This window comes from Eretmochelys imbricata, chromosome 11 (genome assembly GCF_965152235.1).
Source record: "Eretmochelys imbricata isolate rEreImb1 chromosome 11, rEreImb1.hap1, whole genome shotgun sequence".
In the NCBI taxonomy this organism is placed as follows: Eukaryota; Metazoa; Chordata; order Testudines; family Cheloniidae; genus Eretmochelys; species Eretmochelys imbricata.
This window is the reverse complement of record NC_135582.1, coordinates 42,799,607-42,813,949: the sequence shown is the minus strand read 5'-3', so window position 1 is coordinate 42,813,949 and position 14,343 is coordinate 42,799,607. Positions and strand designations below refer to the sequence as shown.

General features: G+C 42.1%; 1 protein-coding gene across 7 annotated transcripts in view; it reads left to right on the top strand.

Moving 5' to 3' along the window:
* The first annotated feature begins 6,193 nt into the window (after window positions 1-6,193).
* Window positions 6,194-14,343, top strand: part of ATF2 (activating transcription factor 2) — a 90,278-nt gene continuing 82,128 nt past the window's right edge. For 3 of the 7 annotated variants that reach the window (XM_077829501.1, XM_077829496.1, XM_077829502.1), the window contains exons 1-2: window positions 6,194-6,290; window positions 13,188-13,238. The gene's annotated coding sequence lies outside the window, so the exon portion shown is untranslated. Of the gene's footprint in view, window positions 6,291-6,344; window positions 6,566-13,187; window positions 13,239-14,343 lie in introns of those variants that run through there. The other 4 variants (XM_077829499.1, XM_077829497.1, XM_077829498.1 and 1 more) reach the window with 4 other exon arrangements.

Genomic DNA, 14,343 nt, shown 5'->3' with positions numbered 1-14,343 from the left:
AGTTTGAATTCATCCTTCTTAAACATGAGAGACCAGAACTGCACACAATATTCCAGGTGAGGTCTCACCAGTGCCTTGTATAACGGTACTAAAACCTCCATATCCCTACTGGAAATACCTCTCCTGATACATCTCAAGACCGCATTAGCTTTTTTCACAGCCATATCACATTGGCAGCTCATAGTCATCCTATGATCAACCAATACTCCAAGGTCCTTTTCCTCCTCCGTTACTTCTAATTGATGCGTCCCTAGCTTATAACTAAAATTCTTGTTATTAATCCCTAAATGCATGACCTTACATTTCTCACTATTAAATTTCATCCTATTACTATTACTCCAGTTTACAAGGTCATCCAGATCCTCCTGTAGGGTATCCCTGTCCTCTAAATTGGCAATACCTCCCAGCTTTGTATCATCCCCAAACTTTATTAGCACACTCCCACTTTTTGTGCCGAGGTCATTAATAAAAAGATTAAATAAGATTGGTCCCAAAACCAATCCTTGAGGAACTCCACTGGTAACCTTCTCTCCAGCCTGACAGTTCACCTTTCAGTAGGACCCGTTGTAGTCTCCCCTTTAACCAATTCCTTATCCACCTTTCAATTTTAATATTGATCCCCATCTTATCCAATTTAACTAATAATTCCCCATGTGGCACGGTATCAAATGCCTTACTAAAATCTAGGTAAATTAGATCCACTGCGTTTCCTTTGTCTAAAAAATCTGTTACTTTCTCAAAGAAGGAGATCAGGTTGGTTTGGCACGATCTACCTTTTGTAAAACCATGTTGTATTTTGTCCCATTTACCATTGACTTCAATGTCCTTAACTACCTTCTCCTTCAAAATTTTTTCCAAGACCTTGCATACTACAGATGTCAAACTAACAGGCCTATAATTACCCGGATCACTTTTTTTCCCTTTCTTAAAAATAGGAACTATGTTAGCAATTCTCCAATCATACGGTACAACCCCTGAGTTTACAGAGTCATTAAAAATTCTTGCTAATGGGCTTGCAATTTCTTGTGCCAATTCCTTTAATATTCTTGGATGAAGATTATCTGGGCCCCCCGATTTAGTCCCATTAAGCTGTCTGAGTTTTGCTTCTACCTCAAATATGGTAATGTCTAGCTCCATATCCTCATTCCCATTTGTCATGCTACCATTATCCCTAAGATCCTCTTTAGTCTTATTAAAGACTGAGGTAAAGTATTTGTTTAGATATTGGGCCATGCCTAGATTATCCATGACCTCCACAGTGTTTAGCGGTCCCACTTCTTCTTTCTTTGTTTTCTTCTTATTTATATGACTATAGAACCTTTTACTATTGGTTTTAATTCCCTTTGCAAGGTCCAACTCTACTTGACTTTTAGCCTGTCTCACTTTATCCCTACATGTTCTGACCTCAATAAGGTAGCTTTCCTTGCTGATCCCTCCCTTCTTCCATTCCCTATATGCTTTCTGCTTTTTCTTAATCACCTCTCTGAGATGCTTGCACATCCAGCTTGGTCTACAACTCCTGCCTATGAATTTATTCCCCTTACTTGGGATGCAGGCTTCCGATAGCTTCTGCAGCTTTGATTTAAAATAATCCCAGGCCTCCTCTACCTTTAGATCCATAAATTCTTCAGTCCAATCCACTTCCCTAACTAATTTCCTTAATTTTTGAAAGTCAGCCCTTTTGAAATCAAAAACCCTAGCTGCAGATTTATTTTTATTAATCCTTCCATTCAGTTTGAACTGAATTAGCTCATGATCACTTGAGCCAAGATTATCCCCTACAACCATTTCTTCTATGAGGTCCTCACTACTCACCAAAACCAAATCTAAAATGGCATCCCCTCTAGTTGGTTCAGCAACTACTTGCTGAAGGAATCCATCAGCTATCACATCTAGGAAAATCTGAGCCCTATTATTATTACTAGCACTCGTCCTCCAGTCTATATCTGGGAAGTTAAAGTCTCCCATGATCACACAGTTTCCATTAGTATTTACTTTATTAAAAACACTAAAAAGGGCTCTATCCATATCCAAATTAGATCCCGGTGATCTATAGCACACCCCAAGCACTATCCCAGAGGAGGCTCTAATAGTTTTCTTCCCCAATTTAATTTTTGCCCAGACGGACTCAGTCATATCCATTTCATCGCTTCTTATTTCTTTACATTCTATCTCATCATTGATATACAGTGCTACTCCACCACCTTTACCTTTATTTCGGTCTTTCCTAAACAGCACATACCCTTCAATACCTGTAGTTCAGTCATGACTACTATTCCACCATGTTTCTGTTATCCCTATAATATCTGGTTTCACTTCCTGCACCAGTAGCTCTAGTTCCTCTATTTTGTTACCTAGTCTCCTCGCATTAGTGTACAAACATCTTAATTTTTGCTGTTTGGCCTCGCTCACATTCTGTACCCTATTAGGCACGGTCATTTTACTACCAGTATAACTTATTAGACTTGTATCTACACTGCCCTTCCTCCTACCCACGGCTGTATCCACTCTTACTTCATTTTCTTTCCTCTCAATGCTAAATTCTGGCATGGAGATTACCTGGACGTCTCCCAACCATCTCCCCCTAATTCCTAGTTTAAACCTCTCTTAATCAGTTGTGCCAGCCTCCATCCTAGAAGTCTATTTCCTTCCCTACTCAGATGAAGTCCATCCCAAGAGAACTGACCTCTATCCATGAATGCCTCCCAGTGGCCATACATCCCAAAGCCCTCCTTATAGCACCACTGCCTAAGCCATCTGTTGATAGTCATAATCTTGTCACACCTTTGTTGCCCTTCTCTAGGAACAGGCAGAATCCCACTAAAGATCACCTGAGCCTCAATTTCCTTAAGCGTCTTCCCCAGCCTAGCATAGTCTCCCTTAATACTTTCCAGCGAGAATCTAGCCGTATCATTTGTTCTCACATGAAGGATAATTAGGGGATTCTTTCCCGCTCCCTTTAGAATCCTTTTCAACCTCAGGTCTACATCCCGTATCTTAGCACCTGGAAGAAAGCATACTCTCCTATTCTCTGGATCAGCTCTGGTTACAGGCCTTTCTATTCTTTTCAGTAAAGAGTCCCCAATCACATAGACCTGTCTTTTCCTAGTGACGGTGCTATTATCCAGTCTATCCCCTGTTCCCTCTGGCTGCAAGTTCTTTCCATTCCTATTCTCCCTTGTAATCCTCTTCAACCCATCCTGTATCCTCCTGGGGCTCATAATCGGTGTAATCTCCATTAACTCTTCCCCTTTTCCTATAGGACTTTACCCTGAACACTCAAAAAATGCAGTCATAAGAGATGATTTTAAAACTGATTATATTCAGAGTCATTAGCTCAAATATTCTGAAGAGCGGACAGCAAGGGCCACACCATCATAACTGTGATTGGACAGCAAAGGTTTATCAAACAGGCTTTGATAATGTTCATCCCTCTAGGAGCTTGAATACCAGAAAACTCTTACACAGGTTGTGGAAACAGAGAGACAGGCACAAAATGAAATGCCAGTCTGATGGGACAATACTATAGATAGTGATAGAGTATTCACTGTACTGACTTTACTGAAAACTGCATCACCTGCTCTTCTAGTATGGACCACAACAGGAAAAAATCTGGTGGCACTCTGAACACCATGAACTCAGAAAACCTGCTATGTAGATTGTTCTAGTCCTAGCTCATTTGGTATCTGACACAGAGGCAGTTAATAGAGACCTTCATTGCTTCTTCTCAGAGATTGCTCTGCTTTCTCCCCAACCAGATCTAGGCCACTATAATGGCTCTATAGCATATGGTGGAGTGGGATATATTGGGGTTTAGCATCGGCAGTTCTTACTCCTCATCTTGTCCCTGCTGCTGTGTGTCTCCTGTTTTATCTGTTCTTGCCTCCTGTCCCCCCCCCCGAGGTTTCTGGGCCAATCTGAGACTAAGGAAAGGCAGGGAACTGAACAACTAGCCTTGTAGCCCACAGTTCTCTGATCACTTTTAGGCAACCAGTGCTGCAAGCCATGTGGTGCTAGAAGCCAGTAGCTGGTACATTTTAAAATGTAGCTCCTCAGAAATTGGTGCTATGTGAGAAAAGATGGGAGTGGTATAGTTGGAACAGGTGTGCTGGAAAAATTGTATAGTGAGGGTTCTGAGTCATTGAACCAAACTGTAAACCCTGTATATGATAGAAACCACTTCAAGCCAGACGGTGTGGCAGCACCCCCAGCACCTATTAGTTGGAAAGTATAAAATCCCCATTGTTCCCTACTCTAAGCCTTTCAAGCCCCATGTGCAATCAAGAATTATTTTACAGTTGTGTAAAGCTCCTACATATATATTATAACCTTTCTCCCTCATGATCTCAAAGTACTGTACAAAGTACAAAGGTTGTGTGCAATGTTGCTGTCCTTGTGTTAGGCCCAGGATATTAGAGAGACAAATTTCAGAGTAACAGCCATGTTAGTCTGTATTCGCAAAAAGAAAAGGAGTACTTGTGGCACCTTAGAGACTAACCAATTTATTTGAGCACAAGCTTTCGTGAGCTATAGTTCACTTCATCTGATGCATACTGTGGAAAGCATAGAAGATCTTTTTATATGCACAAAGCATGAAAAAATGGGTGTTTTACCACTACAAAAGGTTTTCTCTCTCCCCACCCCACTCTCCTGCTGGTAATAGCTTATCTAAAGTGATCACTCTCCTTACAATGTGTATGATAATCAAGGTGGGCCATTTCCAGCAGAAATCCAGGGTTTAACAAGAACGTCTGGGGGGGGGGAGGGGTTGGAAAAAACAAGGGGAAATAGGTTACCTTGCATAATGACTTAGCCACTCCCAGTCTCTATTCAAGCCTAAGTTAATTGTATCCAATTTGCAAATGAATTCCAATTCAACAGTCTCTCGCTGGAGTTTGGTTTTGAAGTTTTTCTGTTGTAATATCGCAACTTTCATGTCTGTAATCGCGTGACCAGAGAGATTGAAGTGTTCTCCGACTGGTTTATGAATGTTATAATTCTTGACATCTGATTTGTGTCCATTTATTCTTTTACGTAGAGACTGTCCAGTTTGACCAATGTACATGGCAAAGGGGCATTGCTGGCACATGATGGCATATATCACATTGGTGGATGTGCAGGTGAACGAGCCTCTGATAGTTTGGCTGATGTTATTAGGCCCTGTGATGGTGTCCCCTGAATAGATATGTGGGCACAGTTGGCAACGGGCTTTGTTGCAAGCATAGGTTCCTGGGTTAGTGGTTCTGTTGTGTGGTATGTGGTTGCTGGTGAGTATTTGCTTCAGGTTGGGGGGCTGTCTGTGGGCAAGGACTGGCCTGTCTCCCAAGATTTGAGAGTATAAAAAGATCTTCTATACTTTCCACAGTATGCATCCGATGAAGTGAGCTGTAGCTCACGAAAGCTTATGCTCAAATAAATTGGTTAGTCTCTAAGGTGCCACAAGTACTCCTTTTCTTTTTAGAGAGACAAAGTGAGTGAGGTAATATCTGTTACCGGACCAATTTCTGTTGGTGAGAGAAAGAGTTTTTGAGTGTACAAAGGCATCACTTCACCAGCCATTGTGCAGAGCCCAGAAACATGGTTTAGGACAGTAAGTGAAGAATGCTAAATTTAATTGAAACTTAAGGGGAAATTTAGCAAGACAAAGTAGAATTACTGAAGATGCAGTTTGGTTGTGACACTCAAGCTAACACTACTTTTGCAGATGTATAATTGCATCTTTAATTATCATTAATTAGTATCACCATAGCCCTTTAGAGCCCCAGTCATGGACCTGGACCCCATTGTGCTGCTAGGCATTGTGCACAGAACAAAATGATGGTCCCTGCCCCAAAGATAAAGTAAATTAAATTACCACAAAGGGGTCAGTTTTACATTTCATCTAAAGTGCATTTGCTTCAACCACGCCCCCGCATTATTTTCAGTTCAAACCCCGAGGGAAGAGTAACCATTCGACAGTCGCCAACTAAACCAGTAACGCTCTTGAGGGTCCCCTTTTCACCCGCGTGACTTTGCAGGCCCTGCTTAGCTTATGCCACTACCAGCGTCCTTCCCCCATCCCATTCCACTGCCGGTGACTTGTTGCTTACCACTTCCGGCCACACAGACACTAAAGGGCCCCATCCTCCAAGCCAATCAGAGGCCTGCTCTGTACCTCCACCAGCAGCACCCCGTGAGTCACGTGACCCCTTTTCTTTGGCCTTGGGGAATGTCAGTGAGTTATCGCGAGAAGGGACGGAAGCCTGTTGGGGACCGGGCCTTTAATGTGCGGTTCGACCCATCTGCTCGGGGTGAGTTTGTAAACAGAGCGCGGCGAAGGGGAGCCCGGCAGCGCCTCCGTCGCGTTGTAGCGGGGTTTGTGCGCGGCTGCGCCTCAGCCGTAGCGGGCGGGCGAAGGGGGGCGGCGCGGCCTGGGCTAAGTGGGGGTGTCCGAGAGGCATTAACATGGCGGCGCCGTTCTCCCTAGAGACCCCCGCCCCCACCGCGGCCTGTGGCCCTCGCCGCCCGTAGAGGCGCGAGGTCCGGGCCGGAGCCAGCGCGGAGGAGAGCGTTACCCGCCCCCGAGGTAGGCTAGTCCCCGCGCCTGCCCCAGGGCGAGGTTCCTTTCCCGGAAGCGGCCTTCCCTGACAGGTACAGCAGGCTCCCACCCGTCCCTGGGGGCGGAGGGGCCGCTCTCTCCACTGCTGCGGGGGGAGGGCTGAGGGGTGCGGCGAGGCCTGTCCCTCCCCCTGCCGCTGAGGGGGCCGAGCCAGCCTCTCTTCACCTGTGTCTGCCCTGGGTAGGGAGGAGGGAGATGGAAGACCCTAGGTGCCCCTCAGCAGCTGCCAAGAGGGGAGGGCTGGGCAGAGCTGACCTGCCGTAGAGGGGGTTGTCGCTCTGACCCTGCATGTGGACGAACCTCCGTGACCTGTGTCTGTTTCAGGCCTGGCCTGGGTTGTGGTGGTCTGCTTGGGCCCATCACCATTGTGACTGGTGAGTGGGAGCTGGACACTGTTGCCAATTGTGTGTGTTTTCTCTAGGGTCCTCTCAATATCTATAACCTCTTAGCTACTTGTGGTCCACCAAGAAGATGCTTTATGTGAGGCAGCACTGGTGCCCAGACATTCAAAGCATGATGGTTATATTATAGGGCTTGAAAATCTTTCCTAATGTGATCCTCTCTTGCCTCAGGATTAAGTTTGCTAATTGGAGGTAGGGACTTCATGTGCTGCCACATCCTTCCACCTATTTAATTTACATTGCAACCTCTTGACTTTCCCCCACTTATAAAATAATTCTGGTCTTGCAAATAAAATCATTTGGGATACTCCTATCTCACATGTATTCTGGTTGCCTTTTCTTTCCCCATCCATCCCTCAAATAAATTGTTTGTTCTTTCCAAAAATAAATACATTTTGATCTCTTTCTTTGACCCCACAATTAATGGATTTTTGAGGTGTGCCCCCCCCCCCCCTTTAACTAGCAAGTTCTAGGCTGTCTGCTTCTCCAAATAAATGAATTCTGGCCTTTTTGTTTTCTCCTTTCCACCCCATTTAGCAAAATCTTTGTTCAAATCTCCCTTATATCCCAGTCCGTGAATCCTGGATTTTAGTGCCTCTATTGCCCCAAGCTGTCTTGAGTGCAAGAGTTTAGTAGGACTAAAACAAACAATTAATAGCCATATATGTGGCCACTGAGAATATCTGCACTTACATTAGATATAAAATATTATGCTTTACAGCAGTGGTTTTCAAGCCCGTGGCCAAGGGACTGCAGACTGTCTAAAATGTCCAAAGGGATCTGCACCTCCATTTGAAAATGTTTAGGGGTCTGCAAATGGAAAAAATGGTGGAAACTACTGCTTTAGAGTATAAGACAGCCACTAGCAGATGGGGTCGGGAAAAAAATCCCCTATGGGCAGGTTATTCCAGAACTGTCAAATGCAGGATTTCTTGAACTTTTCTCTGAAGTAGTGGCTATTATCAGAGGCCCCAATGCGGCAAAGGCATATGCAAATGCTTAACTTTACTACTAGAAATAGCCCCATTGATTTAAAACAAATGTTTGCAGAACTGGGGCTAGAGAGAGGATGCTGGATTAGGTAGAACACTGCTCTGATCTGGTAGTTATAACACCTACTAAAACACCATTGTGAAAATAACACTTAGCATTTATATAGCATATTACAGATTCAAAGGGCCTCATTGCAGTGTGTGAAGTTTAAAAAAACAAAAAATACACTAAACTTCACCAGGATTCCTTGTTACATTAAAGGTTACTGACAGAAATTTAAATGAATAATAATAAAATGCATTTTTTGGGTGGGAGGATGGGCAACTTATTTGTTTATCATCATTTTATATTTGGGTAGTTAAGTTGTACATTAATATTTTGATCTTCATTGCACACTCAATATCTTTTTCTTGATTTGGAGGCTAGTAAGCCTAATTTTGTTGGTATAGGTGTATTCTTCTTAGTAGGAATTTTTGGAGCCATACAGATTCTGCCGTATAGCCTTCTTTCTACTCAGAAATGTTGTCTTATTTGGTTGTATTAAATCTTTTGGGTTCACTAATCTAATCGTTTGGTTTTGCATAGGATATACCCAGATAATACTTGTGGCACTTTAGAGAGTAACAAATTTATTGAGCATAAGCTTTCGTGAGCTACAGCTCACTTATGCTCAAAAAAATTTGTTAGTCTCTAAGATGCCACAAGTACTCCTTTTCTTTTTCCGAATACAGACTAACACGGCTGCTACTCTGAAACCAGATAATACTGTATTCCCTTAATTTTTGACATTCAGCTGTGTTTCCGATGTGCCTATTATGTCAAGGTCTTCTTCCATTATTAGCCATTCAAGTTCATCTTTGGGTTTTTTTTCTTTGTTTAAGCTTCTTGTCTGTAGATATTTAAGACCAAAAATAAAAGCCATGTGCCAATGTTTAACTCTTAGCTGACATACATTTCTTTCTGAAATTTTATCTGATCTCTACCTAGTGCACCTCCAGTATTAGAAAATGTTTATCAAATTCCCACTTAAAAAGAACCGAATGAAGACTTTCACAGTAACAAGCATAGTATGGTTCAGTATTATATAGTAATACTTACTGAAGTCATCAAGTGGTGCGCATTAGCTAGCTTATTTAACTGCATGATCTTATTATTACTGTTACACCTGTCATCTCTTCAACCATCCCTTGTTGCTTGTTACTCTCACTTGTTACATCTCATCTTAAATTAGACTGTAAGCCCTTATGAGCAGGTACTGCTTTCCTACATATTTGTCCACCTAGCACAAAGGGTCCCTGCTCTTTCTTGGAGCTGTAGGATGTTAATGCAGAACATATAATAAATAAAAACAACTTTATATGACACCAGATGTAGATTCTCCTGGCATTAATGGGACACTGTTAACCTACCAATCACACTTCTATCTGAAATACCTTTACTGTTGTTACAAGAAATACCTATGATTACTATCTTAAAATGTTACTACTCTAAAGAGATTAGGACAAAAACAAACCTTTTTCAATTTTCCTTTGTCTATTTGTCAGCACTGAGTTTTCCCTAATTTTTCACATAACAATAATGGAAGGACACTTCAAAAAATCTGATTGTAAAACTGCAAAAACTGGCAGAAAAACTCAAAGGTAGTTGTGTGGTTTCTCAAAGGACTTTTAACTAATTTTTGTGAAAATGACTGGATTTCCAGTAGTTATTATCCCCATAATTAACAAAAGTGCATATTTGATATAAATGGAAAACATAGTTTAAAAAAAAAGTAGGTAGTACCTGAAAGATGATTATTAGCAGGAAAATATATGTGTAAAGTATATGTAAGTAGAAAGTCTGGATTATTACATAATTCTGTAATATGTTTCCAAATCTATCAGGAACAATGTGGCATAGTATTCTGCATTAATTAAGTAGTAGAAATTCAGGGTGAAATCCTGGCCCTATCAAAGTCAATGAGAGTTTTGCCATTGGCTTGAGTAGGGGCAAGATTCACACTCCGTGACTTAAGGCACAGCTGGAGCTATGCCACTGTAGCATAGGCTAAGTCTACATTTAAATTTCTACAGTGGCAGAGCTGCATTGCTGTAGCATTTATTGCAGCATCTGGAGGGATTCTCGCGTCACTGTAGGAGGGTAATTAAGGGTGGTAACTAAGTTGATTGACGAATTCTTCCATCGACCTAGCACTGCTTACATGCAACTCTCAGGGATGTGGATTTTTCACACCCCTGAGAGACATAGCTAAGCTGATATAGCTTTCCATTGCAGACCAGCCCATAGACACTTGCTACAGCAACAGAGGGGGTTTTTCCATTGCTTTAGTAAATCCACCCCATCAACAGACAGTAGCTAGGTGGATGGAAGAATAATGGTGTTTATGCCAGGGCTTAATGACATCTTGCTGCAATGTAGCTTGGTCAACATAAGTTTTAGATGTAGAATCATAGGGTAGAAGGGACTGGAAGGGTCCCTAGTTTAAATCCCCCGCCAAGTTGCAAGATTTGGTTTGTCTGAACCACCCAACACAGATGCCTATCCAGCCTCCTTTTGAAAACCTCCAGTGAAGGAGCTTCCATGACCTCCCTATGCAGTCTGTTGCATTGTTCTTACAGTGAGGAAGTTTTGGCTTTGACTGAGTCCAAGAAGTGTAGAACACTTCCATTTGTAGGTAAATGCAGACAAGTTTCACAATGGCGTGCTCAAAGTGGTCAATTCTATTATTTTGGTAAAGACCCTTCTAAAATCTACTGTTTTATATAACAGAAATCTTACCAGTGAAACAATTCTTCATATTAAAAACTCAGAAATGAGTATTTGTATCAAATTCATAGCTATATGATGGTGTGAAACAATGTAGAAATGAACTTTCTGGCTTTATTAATAAAGTTGAAACAGTAAAAATGACCTTGCATATTGTAGTGACAGAAGATAAGAGTTTTCGTTTCTGATTAATTGAATTTCCATGATAAATTTTGAGATATAAGAACCCAGACAGGTGAATTCAGAAAATAAATCATAATTCACTTAGAAAAGAATATTATTGTGGAAATTTATGAGAGAACTAAAATTTTATTTTTGCCAAACTGTAAGTCACCTTTGTTTCCAGATTCAGCTAATTATGTAGTTTATCATAAGATGTTGTAGCTTCAGTAACAATAGAAACAGAAATGTTTCGAACAGAAATGTTTTTAAGGACATAAAATACACTTTAGAAGAGAATATGAATATATTTAAACTTATTTTTATATCCTATCACCCAAACTCATATTTGCTTATTTGGTCCTTCCCTGTATTTGTATCAGTATTAGTAATTTTACTTTTTCATATTCCTATCAAAAAACCTCAACACACAAAAAATTATCTCTTGCATATTGCCTGCAGTGCTTACCCTTCCACTTGCCTTTCACACAGAAAAATTTCACCTTTATTCCAGCTCTGTCCCTGTCTCACCAAGTCATACTCTCCTTGTTCCTCTGCACATACCCCATTCCATAATTAGGTCTGCTGATGCTGTTGGGCTGTGTACTGGATCTTTCTACTTGAGGTCATTTGACAATCTGGACAAATGGGTTTCCTTCTGCTTTTTGGATTGGTTGGCAATGTGACCAATCATCAGCTTCAAACTTTTTTTTACTTTCTGTCTAGCTGTGCTCCTTCTATGTGCTCTCTCCGCTGCTTTCTTCTTGGAACATCATAAAACAGTTAGCCATTCAGACGGGCAGAAAATGCTGTGGCTATTTGTGCTTAGATCTCTTCATGATGCTGTAGTTGTTAGATCCCTTCTTTCTCTTCGTCAAGACCCACTAGAGCAAGCCCAGCTTTAAGTCTTCTTCCCAGGGCAAACAAAATGGCCTCTTACAGCAAGGCAAATAGTGGCAACAGCAAAGTAGGAGGCTCTGGCTCTCCTTGCCTTTAGGTCAGAGGTAGGCAAACTATGGCCCGTGGGCCACATCTGACCTGCGGGACCGTTCTGCTCAACCCCTGAGCTCCAGCACAATGCTCTGGGCAGCGGAGCTGCGAGCTCCTGGGGAAGCAGAGCCGCAGAAGCCGGCCTGACCCAGTGCTCTGTGCTGCGCAGTGCATGGTTGGCTCCAGCCAGACGGCGTGGTAAGGGGTGGGGAATTGGATAGAGGACAGGGGAGTTCCGGGAGTGGTCAGGGGCCGGGGGTTGAATAGGGGTTGGGGTGGTCAGAGGGCGGGGAACAGGGGAGTTGAATGGGGGCAGGGGTTCTGGGGGCAGTCAGGGAGAAGGGGTGGTTGGATGGGGCAGGAGTTCCAGGGGAGCAGTCAGGAAGGGGGGGGGTGAATGAGGCAGCAGGGGGCAGTTAGGGGTGGGAGGTCCGGGGGCCATCGGGGGCAAGAAGCAGGGGGGGTCGGATAGGGGCCGGGGGCTGGGCCATGCCTGGCTGTCTGGGGAGGCATAGCCTCCCCTAACCGGCCCTCAAAACAATTTTTGAAACCCGATGTGGCCCTCAGACCAAAAAGTTTTCCAGCCCCTGCTTTAGGTAGTGAATCCTCCACCCTCTGCACAGCTCCTGTCTCGTAAGTGAGTGTTAGGAGCTTAGGCTCCTGGTTCCATTCCCATCTCAAAGTGTTTACTGCAAATTCTCCTAAACTGTATTCTGAAGGCCTCACTCTCTTTAGCACCGTCCTTTTATGACAAGTGGTGCCTCAAAGTGGAGCCCACCCAGCTCATTTGTAGTCCTACAGGCTTCAGTGACCAAGCCCCCACTCTCCTTTGCAGGGACAGAACATTGCTCAGAAGATCCACTTGTGCAGGGACTCTGACACACCAGAGAAATTGTCATTTAAGCACCCTTCAACCCTATACAAAAGCCTCATGGCAGTACACTGGAGCATATCCTGTGCTAAGGAAAGCACAGGAACTGGCTTGTAAAGAGTATAGCTGGGTGGGAGAACAATTCTTGGAGGCCAGTAGTAATTTCTCTGCCTAGTAAGTTTGAACATCAGATGAAAACCCCTTGGTCCAGACTGTCAAATACTTTGTCTCAGAAGGTTGACTTACAGTAGGGAGAATCTCATTTGTGTTTCAAACACTTTTGTGTTTCAAATCCGGTGGTGGTGGTGGTATCCAATAGGTCTGTAAAACGAGGCATTTACCTCCTTCTTTGGGGAGGGTGGATTTTCCTGTAAATGTGAAGCAGTAAATAAACTTCATTTTGTTTCAGCTTTCCGCTTGTGTTCTAGGAATCTGAGAGAAGCTGTTCCAGCCCCTCCAGGTCAGTGCAGCTGTGACTTTTTTTTTTAAACTAAAAATTTTAATTTGTTTTATTTTTCATTATTTATTAAGTACTTTAATTTGGTAGATTTTTCATCTACCAACTTCTATACTGAAGTGAAAGGTGTGACTTTCAAAAATGCTCAAAATCATCCCAGCTCTCCTCCCCTAAAAATAATGGTATAATTCCCATTAACTTCAGGGGAACTAAGATTAGGCTAGAGTGGAATGCTTTTTAAAATCTCACCCAGAAAGTATAAAAGTGTAGCAAGTGAGCTAGCATTTAGAACTCTGTTACTTATTTTGGTTTGTATTGTTTCTTTTTGGCTCTAGAAGATGCTGCTTTTAACTTTAGATAATTTTAATCCGGTAAACAAAAAAACCTGAACACTTCTCCTCTTGCTCCTTTGTCCCTTTACCCCATCCAAACTAAGATTCCCCATGTTAAGCTTGGAACAGTAGAAAACTAATACCTAAATTTAAAGTAAATATTTTAAATAAACGTACTTTCCTGTGTTCAGTTTTTTATTCTTATAGTCTGCATCACTGCTTATTTTATTGTCAGTCACCTAAACAGATTTTTGTTACATTTATGTTCTTATCTGAAAAAGACATTGTAAGAAAACAAGAATCAGGAATTAAATAAATCAGACATGCCTTTTTTATTTTTAAGTGACCATTCTTCCTTGCCTGCTCTGGCTTACCTGTCCAATATTTATTTTAATTGTAGTACAGTAAGGATTTAAGGATACAGTTTAATGCCCCTTCAAATCCAAGAGGCCTGCATTAAACATTTTTTATTAAAAGAATCTAGGGTAATTTTTCTGTGTATATAAACAAAGCCATGCATTAATAACAGCAGTGCAGACCAAGTGGGCTACTAGCAGTCATCAATGCATATAGTATGTTTCACTACTGTTTAGGTAGCCTAATAGCTCAAAGAAATGTTCAGTTTTCGCATTTAAAAATAGTGTTTGCTTTTACATTTTCATTGTATCATCACATTCAGTTATGGGCTACCACCCATCCACCCGTAGTGGTGGAAAAGAAGAGAACGAGAGATGAATGGATTTTGACGTGATCTGCAAAAAATAAAATAATTAAAA